The following is a 16,901-nucleotide window of genomic DNA, read 5'->3' on the forward strand; positions in this document are numbered from 1 at the left end:
TCCTTGGTCACGTGATCACCGTTATCCAATGGATATTGGTGATCACGTAAAAGTTAAAAGACAGTTGACATTTCATGTTCTGTTTGGTTTCGGCCCTATTATGCATACAGACAGAAGATTAGGGCCACAATGGGTATATCTCTGAACATGGGTCAAACAATGGGATCCATTTTGGGGTGAAAGTCCAAATAAAAATATATATCTCATCAAAAACGTGTATGGTATGTTTGCACATATTTATGATATTGCAGTAGAAAATGTGAATAAATAACAATTTTTTCAAAATGTTCCCAATTTTGGTACTTTTAATAACTATACACAAATTCTATTTGTCTATTTGTATAGCCTAAATGAAGTACAATATATGGCAAAAAAATTATGTCAGAATTACTTGCATATGCCTCTTCCGATGAAACGAAGCTTATCCTCAGAACGGATTTTGGTCTCTCCCCGTGCGTTACCTCTCAGGAATCTCACTATAAATTATTAGTGAGATGGTATAGGACTCCTCAGTGGCTATTTGATCACAAATTGGCCCTACAGGACAAGTGCTGGAGATGCGAGGCCCACACAGGTTCATACCTCCATATTTGGTGGGATTGTCCTCGCCTGACCTCTTTTTGGAGCGATGTGGGATGTGTGCTTAGAAAGATATCTCCAAATCTAACCCTTTCCCCTGAGTTGGTTCTCCTGTGGAAACCCTCTGCCGCCTTTCACCCCCTGAAACACAAATTGACAGCACTCTTCCTAGATATGGCGAAATCTCTTATACCACTCTTGTGGCGTCAACAAGACCCACCCTCCTTGGGAATGTGGAGAGACAAAGCTGGTCTGCTCATGAACCTTGAGGAACTCTCCAGTTGGACGCAGGGCACTCATGACTCTTTTCTAAAATTTGGAGCCCTTGGAGGTCAATCAGAAACGAAATCATCTAAACTATGAGACCACCACCTCGTCTCATTAGATGGGCTTTCAAGCTCGAGATGATGATGCCCTCTTCCGCAGATGGTTGACACAGATGCCAGCCCTGGCTCAGGGCTCTGACCCGAACCCGCGTTAGGGTTTGGCACCAGAACATCTCTCGATATTCCCAGCTCTGAGATGGAGTTAGGCTGCGCACTCGCCCACTCTGGACAATCTAGGCCGGGGTCCCCCCCCCCCCACACTCTTCTCCCCCTCCCCCCCTTTCCTAGTCTGTTATGTCGCCTATAACATATGCAAAACCTTTACGGAGTTATTTTATGTTAAAGTGACACATGTCAGATTTCCACAATTTGGCCTAATCATTAAAGTGCAAACAGGTTTGGTCACTAAGGGGTTAAATGCTTCCCTCCCTATGCCATGTTTCCAGCTCTAACTAATTTTGAAAACAGGCTTTGTAAAAAAAAGAACACCTAAGCTGGGGTCAGATTGTTATCTAAGTCATAATTTTAGACAAACTTAGTCTAACTAAACTAATAGCACACAAACAGTAGTGGATTTCATATATTTTAATGAGCACATTGAGTAAACCTCCGCAGAAAGGAAAATATGAGAAAACCCTTTTGATTTGATATCCCACAGATCTTTTGCAGCAATCACTTCCACTAAACATTTCCTGTAGCTGCAAATAAGATTTGCACAATGTTTTGGAGGAATTTTGCATCACCCCTCCCTTAAATGTGTTTGAGTTTGTCAATATTTCTGGGATGCCTTTCTTGTAAAGACCTCTTCAGAGCATGCCACAGCATCTTGATACAGTAAAGGTACATTTAGCTGAAATGATCATCATTTACAAAATCGTTCAAATAAGCAAAAGCGAACAATAATTGTTCAATCTAAATGCAAACCAATAACACTGGCCAACAAAAAAAAATTTTTTTGAATGTTTCCTTGAGCCAAATCTTACTAATTTTGGGGTGAGAAAAACAAATATGACAAAGAAAATTTTGATTAGCTCTAGTTTCTGTGATATACAATAAGTGGAAGTATGTTATTTTAACGAATTAAAAGAAAACGATACATTGTAATTACATATGCTAACAACATTGAAAGTGAATTTGAATTATTTTTCAATGACAGTTACAGAGTTCTAAGAGTTCTAAATTAATGGAAGAATTCCTGGCAGTGGGAAGAGAATCATATGGTGACTTCATGAGTTCGTTTTCTTTTGACTTGCCTCTTGTAAGTGAGTTCCGGAGCATCCCTACACACAGACCAACAGTAATCCACAAGCATTGCTTCATTCCAACGGCCCTGATATCTCTGTTTCATTACAGAAATATCCTGGTGGAATCTTTCTCCGTGTTCATCACTGACAGCTCCACAACTAGGAGGGAAAAAGTCTAGTTGGGAGTGGGGAAAATGGAATTTAAGGGACATGTTGCATCCGAGTTGATGGTATTTTTCCAGAAGTACTGTCAGCAACTAAGTGTAGTTATCATCTCTTTTGTTATAACTGAACATCAAACAATAATCATTCACTTTTCGTTCGTCGTTCATTGTATGCAAGCATAAAAATTATTGTTGGCTCGTTCACTTATCGTTTTTGTTTAAACAGTGCTTGTTCAGTCCTTCTCATTCAATCATACAGCGAATGTGAAAGACTGAAGATTCTGAAAGATTTCTCGTTTGAACGAGCCAACAATGTATCTGCCTGTCTAAACAGGTTGCATGAGTTAATGACATCACTAGCTCGTTCACTCATTCAAATGATAAATTGGCTTAAGTCAAGACTCTGACTTGGCCATTCCAAAACACAAATATTATTTTAAAACCATAGTTAAGGTTTGGTGGAAGTGATTACTGCTAAAGAAGTTCTATAGGTTATGAAATTCAAGGGTCTACTTACTTTTCTCCCTGCAATGTGAATATTTACTAAATGTGTTCTGTAACAGACACAAACTGCACAGCTGGAAGTGTGTTATTAGATTAGTTAGATTACAATCTAATTCACAATTGTGGACACAATCAGATCACATCTTATTATTGATCAATGGAGAGATCCAGGTAATTCCAAATTCTCACTATGTTTGTTCGTTGATCACTTTGCTAAAAAACAACAGGATGCAATATATGTATATATATATATATATATATATATATATATATATATATATACACACACACACACACACACACACACACACACACAAAAATACATATAAAGATATGGCATCAATGTACTTAAAGAAGCAAAACAATAAATGCAGAACTATCAAAGTTGAAGGTCTTTTCTTATGGCGGAGAATGACAGCACAATTTTCAGGGCAACTCTCCTTAGAGGCTATAAATCTTAGGTTGTCAGACCACCCTGTACAATTGAGTATCATGCCATTTTGATGATCGTATCACTGGGCACACAATTTCCTTTGGTTCTCATTAAGTTATCACATTTTACAAAAAGAGTGACAAGATAACCAGCAGAAATCCTTATACACAAAAGACTGGTAACCAATGACTGCAGTAGGGAACGATTTAGGTTCCTAATAATACTGTTGATGCAATAGTATGGCATCTAATGGATTTGTAAATATTCTATCTATCTATCTATCTATCTATCTATCTATCTATCTATCTCATATCTATCTATCTATCTATCTATCTATCTATCTATCATTTAACAATTCTTAAATTCTTATTTGACACTCTCAAAACAGCATGTTCTTGCATTTTTAAATAAATTTGTAAATTGAGCAATATCTACTAATAAGAGAAAATAAATAGAAATTTTCCAACTTGCAAAAACATAACCAAATCTGATTTTAAAATCATTTACAAAAATAGCATTCCTATTGAATGATATCGAATTACAGATATTTCATACAGTATGTTATCCACCAAATGATTTATATGAAACTGAGCTTCAAGGTACAAATAACCTTCAAGTGTTATCAGAGAAGCCAATATCATAGAAAAATGTATCTTGGTGTCATAGATATCTCCCCAGACCACCATCAGCAGATTTGCCTCAGGTCCCACAAGACATACAATAATAGAACTCAATGTCAAGCAGCATCTGGTTTGAAAAATGTCTATTAAGCAGCTGCAAACCAGGCAATATTCATCTCACCCCTTCAATAATTTCCATTTCCCACTATTGCAGTAAACGGAGCACAGAAATGGTTGTTCCAAAAGTCAATTATGAAACAAACACTTTATATTGCTACTCTGTGGCTAATTTAAATGCCCCTTCAAAATGGATGTTTAAGATTGGCATATGTTCAATTAGGACCATAGTATTTCTACAAAAACATTGTACATTGTGAAAGTGCAGTAGCATGACATGTTGTAAAATAATCTGATGAAACAGGCTTACTGTACATTGATAAAGGAAAATGGTATAACTACAGTAACTACATGCAGTTAAAAGCATCTGTGTCTCACACACATAGAGGATATGACAAGTGGACACCAGTTCCACCATATGAAGTGGCCGCTAACTACTCTATCATTGGAGAAATTGAATGGAAAGGCTGTGCATATATTTAGCTATCACCATTCAAGTCTATGAGAGTTGTAAAAATACAAGAGCTAAACTTGCCTGACTGTTTCTGTCTCTCCTGTTGACTTGAATTGAAAGAGCAACGAATATGTGTGGCCACCTGTCTGCTTAATCTATCCTATACACAATGGCTATTGGCTGACTTACCCTCGCAGTCGTCGGACCTTCTTTAAATATGAGTTATGAATGTTTCACATAGGGAAGATCATTTCTAATAATCTGGTAAATATATGTATATTGATGTAACATACTTTCCTATTATAAAACATTTCTAATGTCTCTAATGGTAGATAGATAGATAGATAAATATCTCTGTAATACAGTGCAAGATAGTCAATTTGCCACAGCACTCACAACACCTTAACTTGAAAGGAAGGATGATCTCAAATGTAAGGTGCACGCTCAACACGATCCTGGACCCTGGATCAGATGTACATCAGCCAAACGAAATAGAGAAGAGCAGCACTCCAGGGAATTAAGTTAAAGCGATGTCTTTATTGTGCCCATACAACGTTTCAACCCTAAGCACAAGGGTCTTTGTCAAGTCCCTTGTGCTTAGGGTTGAAACATTGTATGGGCACAATAAAGACATCGCTTTAACTTAATTCCCTGGAGTGCTGCTCTTCTCTATTTCGTTTGTCTGTAATACAGTGCCATACAAAGGCATCCTATAACTGAATAGCAGATTTCTAAAACTAAGCAGGACAGCCCTTCAATGTCAGAGGCTGTCCTGCATATGTATTTTACAGTATGTAGAACAGCCTCTGACATTGGAGAGCTGTCCTGCATAGTGTTAGAAACATGTGTCGGACCTCGCCCAACATTGGCATTGTGCGGGGAAATCTGAATGTCGGACAAGGTCCAACACTGGATTGTAGAGGTTAAAAAGCAGGATTCAGAGGAAAAACCTCCAACACTGCAATGCTTATAAATAATACTTCCATTTATAGGTTTTTTTTCTTACAAACCAGCTATATGGTGCAGACGAGGTGGAAAAACCTGCTTATATGTATCAGAATATTCCTTCCTAAGCGCTCGGTCAGGCTGCAGCTTGGTGCACACAGAGCTGACATGCGAGTTTGTACTTGCTGTCCTTTCTTTGTTAGATACACAGATTCTGTGCTTCTAAAAAGATCCATATGAATGGTTCTATAGGAGCATATTGGTTCCCATAGCAGCGCTGTTTTCTCGCTGCTGTAGCAGTGAGTAAACAACGCTCGTCTGACCGAGCCCTTAAAGATTAAGAAAAAAGTATACTGAGACGTATGTGGGTTTGGATCATATTAGCTTTATTAGAATTCATTCATAATGTGTAAATCCTATTGCCAGTGATATCCAAAATAATAAAGTCGTTATGAATGGATAATGGAAAACAAGTTGTATTCTTAAACTATTCTAAAGTAAATATATCTTACAATTTAATTTTAAAGCGTTAGAGCTCTTACCCACTTGCGTTTTCTTAACGCTGCGATATCACTGGGTTTTTTAACCTCTATAGCTCCGATGTCGGGACAGACCTGACATGCTGTTTCTGCACTGCTTCCTCCCCCGTTCTGCTCCAGGAAGCCACCCGACACACTTATGTTAATAGGTGAGCTGGAAACAGCACTGGACAGCGCTGGATTCTTCATTTACTGAAAGCCAGATGTTCCTTCTCCTCTGCCCTGCTGCCCTGCATTCTCCGACAATACAGGAGGGGAGAAAGAACATGAGTGCAGTCAGTAAATGAAGAGCCCAGCGCTTATCAGTGCTGATAGTGAATGCCCGAATGTGCTTCCCTCCCCCGCTCTGCTGCCTGAGGACACCAGACACACTTTTATATCAGTAAGTGAGCTAAAAACATCACTGGACAGGGCTCCATTCTTCATTTACTGAATGCCCCCCCTGTTTTCAGCTCACTTACTGACATAAGTGTGTCAGGTGTCCTCTGGCCGCAGAGCGGGGGAGAAAGCACATTCGGGCATTCACTATCAGCACTGGTAAGCAAAAGAAATGAGAAAGGGGGAAGGTGAGAAACCACCTTTTATTGTGAAACAAGTCAAAATAAATAAAAACATTTTAATGTATCTAAAAGTGCTAATAAAATAATTAGGTTAATTTATTTGTGTGATTTTCTATGCTGTTGTTCCAAGTAATCCACCAACCTCTTTCCCGCACAAAATAAATTGGAGCTGGGGAAAATGCACGTGGCAAAAAAATTGGATTGGAAAGGGTTAAACACGATTGTCAATAGGACTTTCTAATGTTAAAAACGCATCACACAAAAATCGCAAAGCACAAACTTGCGATGCGTTTTTAACATTATAGAGTCCCATTGACAATCACGTTAAAAAAACTCAGCGATATCGCAGCGTTAAAAAAACACAAGAGGCTAGGAACTCTAACTTAACTTTCAAACTATTTTTCATAAACCTATCATACAAGTGACTATAAGAAACTTTGTAATCTTTTTTATTAGATAAAAAATACCTCTTTTTACACTTTTGAAACACTTCTCCTCCTACTTTCCCCCAGAGACAGATCAGATTATTTACACAAGCGTTTTTCATGCAGCTAATTTAGCCGTGAAGGAAATCGCGACCATCTGAAGCATTGGTTTCCAATGTATTCTTTCAGATGAGCGCTTTGCAGCCACATAAATAATCGAAGAATTTCAGCAGCACACCAAAACAACACAGCAGTGAAGGAGGGAGATATAACAGAGAAAAGCGTCAAGCTTGTAGGTGCACGCTCACCGTGGGGTCCGGACTTTCTGGGTCCCGTTAGTTACAAAGTAGGTATATGGATGTAAGCAGCACCGCATAGAGCTCTTTAAAAAATCATTGTGTAGCCTTCACGGAATAAAATTCCAGATTTCATCTTTATTGGTAAAAAGACTCTATTAGCAAAGAAGGAGCTTGCGTCGTTTCGTCCTACACAGAGGACTTTATCAAGCATGCGCCTCAAATAACCCTGCCCAACAATGATTTTGTTTGGGGCTCAAAATTAGCGTATTCTTATGTATTTCCATCTGCTGAATTCAAAAATCACCATAAAAATGACCGATTAGCTCTTGCTTCAGGGATACAGTGACATGTCATTTTTTAGAGTTTACATTTTTTTGCAGGAATTTTTTTTGGGTGGAAGTTGTCACACCTCTCAACTGACATAACACAACGTTCTCCATATGTTGGTTATAAACATAATAAATGTTGCTATGACTGAGTTTCATATTGTTTCTGTTTTTGTTTTCAGAATTTCTGGTTTTGGAGTGCTTTTGAAGTGTAAAATTTGCTATATCAAAATGCCATGAAAATGTGTAAATGTAGTGAATAATGTTTTTTACATTTGCGATGAAATAACATTTTTGTCACAGAAACACAATCTGACACCTCTTGTGAAGACTGCCTATCATCATTATTTTGGTATGAAGGTAGGCGATCAAGATAAGTCATGGGCTCCACATATATGTTGCAACTCTTGTTCAGTTAAACTAAGAGAATGGCTGAAAAACATGATGTATGGCTTTTGTTGTGCCTATGGTTTGGCGGAAGCCTACCAGTCATACAGATGACTGCTATTTCTGCTTGACTCCGCCTATAAAGGCAGAATTGTCAATGAAGAAAATAGGAGCAGTATAAAACCCAAATATTCCATCTGCTATTCGACTTATTTCACATTCAGATAGTTTACCAGTTCCTACTCCACCCCAACATTAACTTGAAGTACAAATCGAAAAAAGTGTGGAAAAAGAAGAACCCAACAAGCCATCCACAACCAATGACCCTGACTTTGAGGTAAAAGATGATACACTGCACAGACTGAGTCAAGTGTAATTGAGTGATCTCATCTGAGACATTGACTTGTCAAAGGAGAAGGCGGAACTTCTAGGGTCAAGACTACAGCAATGGAATCTTCTCCAACGTGATGTCAGGGTGTCACAGTACAGAGAACGTCAGAGGGGTCTGCTTCCTTTTTTTGAGAAGAAAAACAATCTGCTTGTTTGCTGCGATGTTAATGGCTTGATGAAATGTTTGAATTTGAACCATGATCCGACTGAATGGGGGCTATTCATAAACTCCTCCAAGCTTAGTTTGAAAACTGTATTACTTCACAATGGCAACCGTCTTCCTCCTACTCCTGTTGGTCATGCAGTTCACATGAAGGAGACTTATGCAAACATGACAGCCCTCCACGACTCAATTAAATATGCTGAACACAAGTGGAAAATCTGTGCTGATCTAAAAGTCATTGCTATATTCTTAGGAATGCAACTGGGGTACACTAAATAATGTTGCTTTTTATGTATGTGGGACAGTAGGGATAGGAAATCACATTACGTTCAAGCGGACTGGCCTGCAAGAAATCTTGACTCTACCGAGAAAATTCTCATTGCCCAGCCTCTTGTGGACCCAAAAGATGTTCTTCTTAGACCCCTCCATATAAAGCTGAGTTTAATGAAAAATTTGGCAAAGTTATGAACCGCGAAGGACAGGCATTTAAGTACTTAAGAGACAAATTTTCTAGATTGAGTGATGCAAGGGTTTACGAATGGATTTTTGTTGGGCCACAAATTTGACAACTTGTAAAGGATCCTGCGTTTTACCAAGTTTTTGGGGAATAAGAAAAGGAAGCTTGGCAAGCCTTAAAGGGAGTTATTCATGGATTCTTAGGCAACAAAAGATATGATAACTACACTCAGTTGGTGACAGTACTTCTGGAAAAATACTATCAACTCAGATGCAACATGTCCCTTAAAATCCATTTTCTCTACTCCCACCTAGACTTTTCCCTCCTAGTTGTGGATTTGTAAGTGATGTACATGGAGAAAGATTCCACCAGGATATTTCTGTAATGGAACAAAGATATCAGGGCCGTTAGAATGAAGCCATAAAGTCACCACATGATTCTGTTCATGAACCACCTGCCAGGAATTCTTCCATCAATTTAAAACTCCATAGAATTCCATGAATTTAGAATGTAACTGTCATTAAAAAAATTAAAATGTATCATTTTCTCTTAATCCGTTAAAATAACATACTTCCACCTATAGTGTATTATAGAAAGTAGAGCTAATAAAAAATTGTCTTTGTTATGTTTGTTTTTCTCCCCCCCAAAATTAGTAAGATTTGGCTCATGAAGTTGAGGAAACATTCCACATTTTTTTTGTTGGCCAGTGTAATAGGACACCGGCAACCAGAAACGGCGACCTTTTTTATATACGCTGGTGGAAAGAATATGTCTGGCCCTATCTTTTGCCGAGATATGCTGATAATGTTGAGCAAGAAGCATTTTTCTCTAATAAGATATATTACAGAATTTTTAAAATGCACTTGTACAATTGATTATGAAAATAAAAGTTTTAAAGTTTGACTAATCTTCAACACTTTGTTTTTATACTGCATATTGCTCCAATACGGTTTAACCGCATTAGTGGTTAGGAGGTAAGTTGAGTTAGTAATTAACCACTGTAGGCTAAAGACCACATTAGTTAATTACTTTAATCATTAGCAATTCATTATGCTAATTTTATATTTTCTCATGTTTTATATTTCATCATTATATATGCAAAGACTAAAAGACTATCAGGCATAATAAAGAAACTTTATGTAGATATTATCTGGATTTATTTACATGTATACATAACATGATTAGAGATGAGCGAACGTACTCGTCCGAGCTTGATATTCGTGCGAATATTAGGGTGTTCGGGCTGCTCGTTACTCGTAACGAGTACCACGCGGTGTTCCGGTTACTTTCAGTTTCCTCTCTGAGACGTTAGCGCGCTTTTCTGGCCAATTGAAAGACAGGGAAGGCATTACAACTTCCCCCTGTGACGTTCAAGCCCTATACCACCCCCTGGTGTGAGTGGCTGCAGCGATCAGATGTCACCCGAGTATAAAAGTCGTCCCCTCCCGCGGCTCGCCTCAGATGCCGTGTGAGTTAGTGAGGGAAAGTGCTGTTCTATTGGAGTTCCTGTAGGGAGAGTGTTTGTAGTGAGTGTAGGCTTCAAGAACCCCAACGGTCCTTCTTAGGGCCACATCTACGTGTGTGCAGGCTGCTGTTAGCAGTGGAGAAATTTTTTTTTTTCCTCAAAACCGGCAGTGCAGAGCATTGCAGCCGGCATTAGGGACAGAAGTGGTGCTTAGGCAGGGAGAGTGTTAGGAGTGAGTGTAGCCTTCAAGAACCTCAACGGTCCTTTCTAGGGCCACATTTAACTGTGTGGACTACTGTGCAGGCTGCTGTTAGCTGTGTTGCTTTTTTTTTTTTTCTCAAAATCGGCGGTGCAGAGCATTGCACCCTGCATTGATACTACAGGCACAGAATTGTGTAGGCAGGGCCACAACACAGTTATTAGTCATTGAATAGATGCAGTGGGCCTTTTCTTTTTTAACAAAAGGGAAAAAAGTATATTTGCCCTGCCTCTGTCAGTCCTAAGGGCTCTGGTTACGTGTGTGCTGCGTGGAGAACCTAAAAAAATCAGACGCAACCAGCTACGGTTGAGTGCAGCCTTGCACCAATTTCTTTCCTGCCTGGGAAATATCTGCTCTGCCACAGTTAATAACTCTGCAACAGTAAAGTTCTGTGACACTTTTGCAGGGCCGCAACACAGTTATATTAGTCATTGAATAGACACAGTGGGCCTTTTCTTTTTTAACAAAAGGGAAAAAAGTATATTTGCCCTGCCTCTGTCAGTCCTAAGGGCTCTGGGTACGTGTGTGCTGCGTGGAGAACGTAAAAAAATCAGACGCAACCAGCTACGGTTGAGTGCAGCCTTGCGCCAATTTCTTTCCTGCCTGGTAAATACCTGCTCTGCCACAGTTAATAACTCTGCAACAGTAAAGTTCTGTGACACTTTTGCAGGGCCGCAACACAGTGTCAGTTATTAAACTTACTATTCAGTGAATAGACGCAGTGGGCCTATCCTTTTAAACAAAAGGGAAAAAAGTATATTTGCCCTGCCTCTGTCAGTCCTAAGGGCTCTGGGTACGTGTGTGCTGCGTGGAGAACCTAAAAAAATCAGACGCAACCAGCTACGGTTGAGTGCAGCCTTGCGCCAATTTCTTTCCTGCCTGGGAAATACCTGCTCTGCCACAGTTAATAACTCTGCAACAGTAAAGTTCTGTGACACTTTTGCAGGGCCGCAACACAGTTATTAAACTTATTATTCATTCACTAGAGGCAGTGGGCCTTTCCTTTTTAAAAAAAAGTTAAAAAATTATATATGGCCTGCAGGCTTGCGCCAATTTCTTTCCTGCCTGTGAAATCAAATCACTGGTAATACAGCATGCTGAGGGGTAGGGGTAGGCCTACAGGACGTGGACGCGGCCGAGGACGCGTAGGCCCAAGTGAGGGTGTGGGCACAGGCCGAGCTCCTGATCCAGGTGTGTCGCAGCCGACTGCTGCGCGATTAGGAGAGAGGCACGTTTCTGGCATCCCCACATTCATCGCCCAATTAATGGGTCCACGCGGGAGACCTTTATTAGAAAATGAGCAGTGTGAGCAGGTCCTGTCCTGGATGGCAGAAAGTGCTTCGAGCAACCTATCGTCCAGCCACAGTTCTGCACCGTCCACTGCTGCAAATCCGAATCCTCTGTCTGCTGCTCCTCCTTCCTCCCAGCCTCCTCACTCCACCTGTTCTCGGGTCCCTGCTCAGATTGGGCAGCAGTGGTTCCTCTCCCACCAGAGGAGTTTATCGTCACTGATGCACAACCATTGGAAAGTTCCCGGGGTCCAGGGGATGAAGCTGGGGACTTCCGCCAACTGTCTCAAGAACTTTCTGTGGGTGAGGAGGACGATGACGATGAGACACAGTTGTCTTGCAGTGAGGTAGTAGTAAGGGCAGTAAGTCCGAGGGAGGAGCGCACAGAGGATTCTGAGGAAGAGCAGCAGGACGATGAGGTGACTGACCCCACCTCGTGTGCAACGCCTACACAGGACAGGTCTTCAGAGGGGGAGGCACGGGCAGCAGCAGGGCAGGTTGCAAGAGGCAGTGCGGTGGCCAGGGGTAGAGGTAGGGCCAGACCGAATAATCCACCAACTGTTTCCCAAAGCGCACCCTCGCGCCATGCCACCCTGCAGAGGCCGAGGTGCTCTGAGGTCTGGCAGTTTTTCACCGAGACGCCTGACGACCGACGAACAGTGGTGTGCAACCTTTGTCGCGCCAAGATCAGCCGGGGAGCCGCCACCAACAGCCTCACCACCACCAGCATGCGCAGACATATGATGGCCAAGCACCCCACAAGGTGGGACGAAGGCCGTTCACCGCCTCCGGTTTGCACCGCTGCCTCTCCCCCTGTGCCCCAACCTCCCACTGAGATCCAACCCCCCTCTCAGGACACAGGCACTACCGTCTCATGGCCTGCACCCACACCCTCACCTCCGCTGTCCTCGGCCCCATCCACCAATGTCTCGCACCGCACAGTGTTGGAGCGCAAGCGAAAGTACGCCGCCACGCACCCGCACGCTCAATCGTTAACCGTCAACATAGCCAAATTTATCAGCCTTGAGATGCTGCCGTATAGGGTTGTGGAAACGGAGGCTTTCAAAGCTATGATGGCGGCGGCGGCCCCGCGCTACTCAGTTCCCAGTCGCCACTACTTTTCCCGATGTGCCGTCCCAGCCCTGCACGACCACGTCTCCCGCAACATTGTACGCGCCCTCACCAATGCGGTTAGCATGTACAGCCCAGGCAGTGCAACAGTCTTTAAGGGCCTGGACAGCTTTATGGCTCCCCACCAAGACTGTGTCACCGTTCCCCAGTCAAGGCTGAGTCGGCGGGAGCACTGTAAAAGGATGGTGAGGGAGTACGTAGCGAATCGCACGACCGTCCTCCGTGACGCCTCTGCCACCTACAACTACTGGGTGTCGAAGCTGGACACGTGGCCTGAACTCGCGCTGTATGCCCTGGAGGTGCTTGCTTGTCCTGCGGCTAGCGTCTTGTCAGAGAGGGTGTTTAGTGCGGCTGGGGGAATCATCACAGATAAGCGTACCCGCCTGTCAACCGACAGTGCCGACAGGCTAACACTCATCAAGATGAACAAAGCCTGGATTTCCCCAGACTTCTGTTCACCACCAGCGGACAGCAGCGATACGTAAGCAATACGTAGGCTGCACCCGCGGATGGAAGCTACGTTCTCTCTCACCATCCAAAACGGGGACATTTCTGCTTCATCAATCTGTGTCTAATATTCCTCCTCCTCCTCCTGCTCCTCCTCCTGAAACCTGACGTAATCACGCTGAACGGGCAATTTTTCTTAGGGCCACAAGGCTCACTCATCTAATTTTTCTAAACAATTTTTATATGTTTCAATGCTCTTAAAAGCGTTGAAACTTTAACTTGAACCAATTTTTCGTTAAACTGGGCTGCCTCTAGGCCTAGTTACCACTTAAGCCACATTAACCAAAGCGATTAATGGGTTTCACCTGCCATCTTGGTTGGGCATGGCCAATTTTTACTGAGGTACATTAGTACTGTTGGTACACCAATTTTTTGGGGCCCTCACCTACAGTGTAATCATAGCAATTTGTATGTTCTTCGCCTGCACTCATGGTACAGAAGTGTGTGTGTGGTTGGCCTACACTTTAGCTACATAAATGTAACTTGGGCCTTGGCTATACTGCAGCTACTGAAATGGAACTAAGACTGCGCTCCCACTACACTGCTGCTTCGGAATTGTTACTGGGGCCTGTCTTGAGTGCTACTATTGCTGACATGGAACGAAGACTGCGCTCCCGCTATACTGCTGCTTCGGAATTGTTACTGGGGCCTGTCTTGAGTGCTACTATTGCTGACATGGAACGAAGACTGCGCTCCCGCTATAATGCTGCTAGTGATATGTTAGTGGGGCCTGTCCTAATGCTACGGCTGAAATGTTACGAATTATGGGCTCTGCCTATACCGCTGCTAATGGTATGTCTCTGGGGTGTGGAAACAGAGGCTTCCCAAAGACATGATGGCGGTGAGGCCATTTCCCACCAACGCGGTTACTGTTAAGGTGCATATAACCACGGACACGTAGTGCCTCAAAAACATCCCCCTCCTCCTCCAACAGGGAAAACATTCTTGGCAAATGCCTTTGCATTGGTTCGTCTGGTGGCAGTCCAAGAATTTCACCTTTACCGACACTACAAGAGAGCCCCCCCACCATCCCCCCGCCACGGCCCACTTAATCCTGGCCACATTCCGAAAACCAACAAAATAAAACCGCGCTACTAGGTCCGCAGTCACCACCACATTACCACCAACGCGGTTACTGTTAAGGTGCATATAACCACGGACACGTGGAGAGGACACGTAGTGCCTCAAAAACATCCCCCCGCCACGGCCCACTTAATCCTGGCCACATTCCGAAAACCAACAAAATAAAACCGCGCTACTAGGTCCGCAGTCACCACCACATTACCACCAACGCGGTTACTGTTAAGGTACATATTACCAGTCTGACTGGGGCATGCAGACACCTTGACAGAATGAATAGTGTGTGGCACATAGGTTCCCCATTGCTATGCCCACGTGTGCAGCTCCTGATGGCGGTGGCACAGGATTCTATTTCTCATTGCTTCTGTACAGCATTGTGGGCTATCGCCCCGCCCCTTTTAAAGAGGGTCGCTGCCTAGCCGTGCCAACCCCTCTGCAGTGTGTGCCTGCGGTTCCTCGTCATGGCAGACGCACTTCTAAATAGACATGAGGGTGGTGTGGCATGAGGGCAGCTGAAGGCTGCGCAGGGACACTTTGGTGTGCGCTGTGGGGGAGAGGGGGGGGCGGTTGGTCAGCATGTAACCCAGGAGAAGTGGCAGCGGAGTGTCATCCAGGCAGTGATTGTGCTTTGTTGTAGCTAGTGTGGTGCTTAGCAAAGGTATGCCATGCTAATGAGGGCTTTTCAGAAGTAAAAGTTTTTGGGAGGGGGGGGCCCACTCTTGCTGCTATTGTGGCTTAATAGTGGGACCTGTGAACTTGAGATGCAGCCCAACACGTAGCCCCTCGCCTGCCCTATCCGTTGCTGTGTCGTTCCCATCACTTTCTTGAATTGCCCAGATTTTCACACATGAAAACCTTAGCGAGCATCGGCGAAATACAAAAATGCTCGGGTCGCCCATTGACTTCAATGGGGTTCGTTATTCGAAACGAACCCTCGAGCATCGCGAAAAGTTCGTCCCGAGTAACGAGCACCCGAGCATTTTGGTGCTCGCTCATCTCTAAACATGATGCACATGTTATAGTCACATTACAGTTTCTCTTAATGAGTATCTTTTATAGTACCTAGTGAGGAGACTAGAAAGACTATCCATGCTCCTCTGGAAAATTTATGCAAATGGAAATGGAACAGTGCCTCTACAGTGCCACCTATTGGAAATCAGCATTCCTACAAGCCAACATCACATCTTTTAACAGTCTTGTAAATATGTCTGAGAATCTAAACCAAAGCCAGGGTATTAACAATAAATAAATAATAATAATATTTATTTGTATAGCACCAACTTATTCTGCAGTGCTTTCATAACACAGAGAAACACAGAGGATATGACAGTTACATGTAGTATTCAATTAATAGGAAACAAATAGGGTAGGGGGACCTGCACTAACTAGCTTACACACAACAAGGAGGAGGTGATGCAGAAGGTACAAGGGCAGGAGATGTTTATGGTAGGCAAAGTGGAAAATGTGGGGTGCCATAGGTAGACAATAGTCCAGTCGTGCAATGCGAGGAACAGGACATATTGTAGGGGGTGAGGGAAGATAAGTTCAGGAGATTTGATATGCTTCTTTGAAGGGGTGCATTTTTATGGTGGATCTAAAGTTCAGTGCATTAGGGATAGTCCAGATGTTTTGAGGTTGTGCATTTCAGAGGACCAGTGCTGCTCTAGACTTGTTCTGGAGGCAAGAAGGAGAGGTTCGTATTAGAGGGGCATTTAGTCTGAATGTGTTAGCGGATCAGAGTGTGTGGGCTGGTGCCATGCAGAGCTTTGTGAGTGAGGGTAATGAATTCGAATTGAGTTCTGTAGTGGATGGGCAGCCAGTGCAGTGACTGGCGTAGTGCAGAGGCATCTGAGAAGCGGCTGGATAGAAAGATGAGTCTAGCTGCCATATTTAATATGAATTGGAGAGGGGAGAGTCTGGTGCGGGGAACGCCGATTAGCAGCGAGTTGCAGTAGACGAGCAGAGAATGTATAAAGGTGACAATGAATGTCTTCAGTGTGTACGTGGTGAGAAACGAGTGGATTTTAGCAATGCTCCTGAAGTGCAGGTGGCATGTTGGGGCCAGGAATTGGTTGTGGAGAGTAAAGGAGAGGCCAGAATCCAGTGTGACCCACAGTAGGCATGCTGTCAGAGGTTATGGTGGTACAGATACTGAGATGGAGATTTTGGGGGGTGGTCAGTTGGCTGGTGGAAAGATGAGAAGGCCAGTTTTTGAGAAGTTAAGTCTGAGAAACAGGT

Source organism: Eleutherodactylus coqui, chromosome 7, assembly GCF_035609145.1.
Source record: "Eleutherodactylus coqui strain aEleCoq1 chromosome 7, aEleCoq1.hap1, whole genome shotgun sequence".
NCBI classification, from domain to species: Eukaryota; Metazoa; Chordata; class Amphibia; order Anura; family Eleutherodactylidae; genus Eleutherodactylus; species Eleutherodactylus coqui.